We start from the raw sequence: 6,456 nt of genomic DNA, 5'->3' as shown, positions 1-6,456 counted from the left end.
AGAAAACCTCTTATTCCCTCGCCCAGGGGGGGGGGTGTCTGGTGAAGAGCTGGCAATCAAAGCCTATGTGGACGCGCCAATCAACCGCCAAGTCAGCAGATACGTAGAGGAAATGATATTTTGGACCGTAGACACCTGAGACAAGTTGTAGGAATGTATTTTGGGTAATTTCAAGTACGAGGAGAAATGCGGCCAACGCGACAAATATGAGGACCTGTAGTGATTTTTTCTCTTTTAACATCCTAAAGCAAAGGCAGTCATCGATGTGTAGACGCAATCCATGCTAATATTTCCTTGGCTTTGATTCACCTATCCCTGACTTGTTCACTACAGCCAGATTATTCATCTTGCTTTGAGAGGGAGGAGTGAGACATTTTATTTAAGACAGGTGCAAATTGCAATTCAACATACAGGAGCTTCTTCACAGCTCCCAGGTCAGACTACTGATGCAATTCACACATCAGAACCACTGTGATTCTAGATACTGAGCTCGGAATCAGATTCTAGATTCAGCACAAACACACACGCACAGACAAGCACAAAAGGGGCAAGCGGTATCATGGAACATAAGCAGAAACCTGACGCCAAAATCTCCTGGCCTGATACAACACGCAATCGACGCAGGGAGCGCGAAGTTGTGCTTCCGCGCATGTCATCATGCGGGGCAGGTAAAACAATGGGCAAAGCAATTGCTTACCAGTACTAATCACTATATTCCCCTCCCGAAAAGACATCACGATATATTCCCTCTACCGTCCGCAGATATCCGCATACACATTGGCAATTCAGCCAATCCTCGAGATACAGTACATAGGAAAAACCTGACGAGCAGTGTCATAGGAACACACATGTTCGTGTAATACGTCTATCGTCACTTCCATAGGCACAGCAATATGTCTGGCAACCATATTTATGTAGTAACGCAACCAAATGAGATTTCACCAGATACGAAGTGGTTATCGCACACGAAGCATCATGCCGCCGACCTGAAAAGGCGTGGTAAGGTGAAAGATGATTAGAACCATATATGTAGCCGAGGCATGATTACATATGTGAAAATCATCCACACAAAATATTTCTGAGATACAACTACATAAGCTCTCATACTGTATAAAATACTCCGTATAAAACTAAGGTTTTCACTTCCAACGCCAACAAACTGGCAGCAAGTAATTCAGAGAACAAGGAGGTAACCAAGCATATGCTACCGGCTTTGTGGGTATAACACCTAAACACAGAGAACAGAGGGGGAGCCGAAATACTTGTATACATCAAACAGCTTTGTGGGTATATACAACTAGAAGGAGTGTGACGTGAAAACAGTACAACTTGAATCAGCTACTAATCATGCTAATCGAACTATAGCAAAAAAGGAGAGAGAAAACACTAACCAATTATAACATAACATAATCAATGCAAGCATAGGCCAACCAAGGGCACAATCAAAATTTGATTGTCCTAGAGCATGATTGGTTGATTACCAAAAATTGGCCAGCCAACATTTTGGCAAGACAAAAATTTGGCTACCAATTGGTTGGTCACCAACTTACTTTGACCATCTCACAAAATTTGCCAAAAACAGGCAAATCTTGGGTGTTGCAATATTTTGGCATGCGAAAATGTTGGCCAGCAAATTATTGGCTACCAACCAATCATGCTCGACGCCTCGACATTGTTCATCCACAGATGTTCACTAATGCCAGTGGGAAAAAAGGCTTACTGATCTATCAGCTGTTCGAGTTTCAGTGTTGTTCAAAGTCATGTTGCAAATATAGCTTATTAGGCGTTTCTCTACTCAAGATTTGTTTAGCTAGACTCAGTTATACTAAATTTAAAATCACCAAGCCAATTTCAGGGGTGAAATGAATAATAACGCTAGCAGGCAGTAGTACATGAATTTCCTTTGTTGTACTTCAAACAGTAATAATCAGTTTGCCAGCAGATATGGCAATTGATCTTTTTAGATCTTCACTCAAGCTGTATATATAGCACATTAGGCATTTTTTCATGAACATTTATTGCCTATACAGATGTATTTATAATATATTAAAAAACCTAGAGGAAGTGTGAATGTATGAAAGAAGATGATAAGGATGCAAACATATGGTCCATCGAACTTTTATTTATCACAAAAGAAATTTCAGTACAAAGGATATTATTTGATCCATTCAGATATTTGTACCAAGGGGACATGAAGATACTCGTTATACTAGCCGATTTCACTCCAGTGACCAGATAACGCTCACTCACATCCTAATTGTCACTCAAATAGAGTGCAACTGGACAATCTACCAGCACCCACTTACAAGAACAACCAATGAAGAAAGTGTTTTCATGTTTTTCACTAAGTGCGGGACACAGGAAGAATTTCATTCTGCCACAACTTAACATGGCAGACACATCATCTATGAGAAGACAGCGATTCATGCAAGCATGATAGGAGACTGCTTGGTGGGCAATAGTTGAGCAAAGGGTTGTAGAGAGAATCATAGAGTGCTCTCTTGAAATTTGGTACTTGAGAAATGGTAAATAAAATTAAAGTGAAACATTTTCGTAAAATAACAGTTCAGGTGCCTCAACTTGCATGCAGAGGTTAAGCTTACCTTGCTCGACCAATACATCTAACAGAATAATCCTCTTATGTGTTGTCTCCATCGTTTCCACCACGAGCGCACTGAATAATCGTCTTATGTGCTGTCTCCATCGTTTCCACCATGAGCGCGTCTTGTTCACCACTTGTCCACCACCAATGCCTGTTATACATGCATAAGAAGTCAAATGACCAATGGCATTACAAAAAAAAGGCCAAATAGATACGAGGATGCAAGATACTTGGATCAACTCGCAGCTGTAATTTGAGAAACAAAATAGTTTTCATAAAAAAATGAATTGATAAACAGAACCACACCTGCTGTCAAATTCAAAGAATATTCTCAAAACAGTAGATATTCATTATATCATACTCCCTCCGTTCCAAAATATTTGTCTTTCTAGGCATTTCAAATAGACACAACATATGAATGTATGTAGACATATTTTAGAGTGTAGATTCACTCATTTTGCTCCTTATGTAGTCACTTGTTAAAATTTCTAGAAAGACAAATATTTTGGAACGGAGGGAGTAGAAGTGAAGAACATGCAGACTTGGACTGTTATCTGATCACAAAAGAAGGGAAGTTGTCCAGAATTATCTTATTCTCATTCCACTCCATACCGAACAACACAAAATAATTCATACCAACAGAAGTGATCATGACTATTTAGATTTAGATTATCTTTTCAAAAGAATATCCTGAAAAGATGAACTGAACTTTATTTATTAACTTTGCCTGGTACAGATGGACCTGTCACATGTAACAGGACTCTCCTACAAGTGACAAAATGAGCAATTATTTCATACATTAAAAACCAAGTCGTTATTAACAATTTAATATTATTAGCAACATCACCAGAGACAACAATATCGAACAGAAGAAATATAGCTAGCTTTTAATCTTCCAAGTACCAGTTGAGCTACCTATTTGACATTTTTAGTTTGTTCAAGCTAGTTATTCATATATAGCAGTTGTCTAAACTTTAAACTGCTATGCATCTTATCTTGAAAAGAAAAAACTGCACTGCAGCTATCCGCTAACACTACCATTATACATCTCTTGCATGTTTCAGCAGGCAGGCAACTATGTAATTCAGTTCAGTTATTATACAAAGAATTAGGCAATCTTGGTATTAATTGTATGTCATTTCATATCATCAATGCATCATGTTTAATGGATGTGGGTTCAATCCACGACATCAACAAAATAGATTGTCCGTTTGATAATTTCACAGCTTCATAGCCGCCGAGTAATTCCCTCTTACGGTATGCCTAAGTTCATATCGTTTTTGTTCTTCCTTGCATAACTCTGACTTGAAGCAGATAGTTCAAAGTTCGATTGAAAAACAACAATATTAGAAACAACATTTGTAGATAGGGAAGATATATGTTGAAGAGGTCATGAAGCAGCAAAAGAAACAAGTGATATTACTGCTACCTAAAATGGCCAGATTAACACAAAAGGAAATCAACAACATTTAATCAGCCAATTATGAAAGGAATAACTCAACTTTGTTATAACCACAGTGAAAAGGCATGCTAGTACCTGGAGTATAGACGGTTTCGAATGGATGATAACCATAACCAGAGATGTCGATCTCAGAAAGTCTCGTGAGCTGCAGTGACTGAAGGTTGAACATGAAGACACCAACAACTGTCCAGAAGAACACCTCATTGTTTTCCTCAGCATAACCTAACATACGCAGGGCTTCGTTGTCTGAACCTGGGGGAAGTAACTTGTCCAATTCAACAGTTCCTCCAAGCATCCATGAACCATCACAGTCTGTCTCCCTCCTCCATAATTCGGCAGTGAAGTCTGCCACGTTGAGGTAACCCATCCCACCACCCTCTGCTCGCATAACCGTGGACTGGTAAATCCTGCCGGTACGCATGCCCGCTGGCACCAATATCACAGCTAGGGTCTGGCTATCCAAATCAAACTCGAGGATACTCGTCACAGAAATCAACCAGTAAATGCAACCCCTGGCCAGCACAGAGGGCTCGCCCCAATGGACCATAGTCCCGGATTGAAGCGGCGCGGAGATGAAATCACCCCATAACCCAGTCTCCGACGAGTAAACGCAGGCAAGTGATGGTCGTTTCCCGTCGCTGGTTACCAGGACTACCTGGAAGTGGTCGACGTCTCCGGCGGCGCGAAGCACCCGTTGACGGGTCCTCCGACGGGTCGAACACGAACCCCTCGGGAATGTCGACGCGGTGCTGGGCGCCGGCGAGGGGGTCCCAGACGACGACCTGGAGCGAGTCCGGGAGGTAGAAGAGCGCGACGCCGTGGCGCCATCCGAGGGTCGTGAAGGGGTCGTTGAGCAGGAGGGAGAAGTGGCCGCTGGGGAGGCGGTCGGGGAAGTCCAGGGCTGGCTGGAAGGTGACGACGCCCGGCTCGTGCCGAAGAGGCCGAGGAGCGGAGGGGTGCCGCGGCGGTGGTGAATGCGGAAGCGGCGGCGGAAGGCGGGGTCGGAGAGGAGGCGGCGCCAGCGGCTGCAGAAGCGGGAGGCGCGCGCGAGGGAGGACGGCTGCGGGGGGAGGCGGAGGAGGATCTCGGAGACCAGGTCGTCGTTCTCGAGCGCCGCCGCCGCCGCGCCGCCTCCGGCGAGCGGGGGAGGGTGGCCGTCGCCATCTCGCCCTCCTTGCTCACGCAGGCCGTGCGGTGCGGGGTGGTGTGCAGTGAGTCAAGCGCAGGTCCAAAGCCACGCTCGGCTCAAGAGACGACGCGGATATCACGCGGCGCTGCTGCTCAGAGCCCATAAGGCCATGACTCGAGGCCCAAACTGTTCTATTCCTTTCCCCCACAAAGATTGAGCCCAGATCAATACAGAACAACACTTGTCTCCCTCCCGAGCCACTCGCGCGGACGGCTCCGGAGGCCAAAACCTAGCCCCGCGAGCGCCCCCTTCCTTGCGATCCCCTGGACGCTGCCGGCGCCGGCGCCGGCAGCGGTGGCGGCGCCTGGCCGCCGAAGGCGGCGGGCGAGTTCGGCGCGCCCCAACGGGCCTCCCTCGCGCGGGGGAGTGGCGTTAAGCGGGCGGCGCGGCGGATCTTAACGGTGCGGTGGTGGGCTGCGAGGAGCGCACGGCGAGGCGGAGCACGGCCGACGGCGTGGTGGGGTGGAGTTGGTGCATGGCGGTCCTCCTAGGTGCGTCTGGTGGGCGTTGGAGGCGGCGCGCCCGAGTCATGGAGGCGGCGGATCTCTGGCGGATGGCTGCGCAAGTGGCGGCCGGGACCTGCTGCGTTGGACAGGATGCACGGCTTGCCCCCTGCGGCCGCCGGCGCCAGTGGTGGCGCCGTGGGTGGGAGAGCTCGGCGCAGGTCGGATCTGGGCAGGGTGCCCGGGCCTGCGGCCCTCTGCGGGGAGCTCGGTGGAGATGCTCTCTGTTCGTGGGTTCCAGAGACGCGGTTGTGGCGTGGCTGCCGCCAGGAGTGGGCGTGTGCAGCTGCTGCTGCAGTTCCGTTGGCGTCTGGCCGTGTTGGTGTTGGGTGCTGCCTTGCTGGATTGGATCTTCATCGGACGTGCGGGAGGTGGTTCATGGAGTGCGTGTCCTTGGCTGTGCAAGGCGTCGGTGTTCTGCAACATTAGTCACGATGCCGAGGTGCTGCGGCGGCGACGATGTGGCCCATTACAGACATGTTGGCCTCATTCTTTGTAAGGGGTGGGAGGTGGGCGACGGATGAAAATCCTGCCCGTCTTCGGTCGGTGCGGGCGTCGTTTCCCTCCTTGGAGGCATCGCTGTGTGTGTTGGCATCTCCCCTCCTTGTTTGGTTTGTAGTCTCTGGGTGAAAGCCTAGGTCTTGGACCGGCGATGGTGGCGTCTTGGCGTCGTCCCTCCGTTGGGAGCATCGTGGAAGGA

General features: G+C 47.8%; 1 pseudogene; it reads right to left on the bottom strand.

Annotated features, from left to right (window-relative positions):
- Positions 1-667: 667 nt before the first annotated feature.
- LOC119320819 lies at positions 668-5,730 on the bottom strand (annotated as a pseudogene).
- Positions 5,731-6,456: the final 726 nt, after the last annotated feature.

This window comes from Triticum dicoccoides, chromosome 6B, assembly GCF_002162155.2.
Source record: "Triticum dicoccoides isolate Atlit2015 ecotype Zavitan chromosome 6B, WEW_v2.0, whole genome shotgun sequence".
Taxonomy (NCBI): domain Eukaryota; kingdom Viridiplantae; phylum Streptophyta; class Magnoliopsida; order Poales; family Poaceae; genus Triticum; species Triticum dicoccoides.
This window is presented reverse-complemented; position numbering and strand designations above follow the sequence as displayed.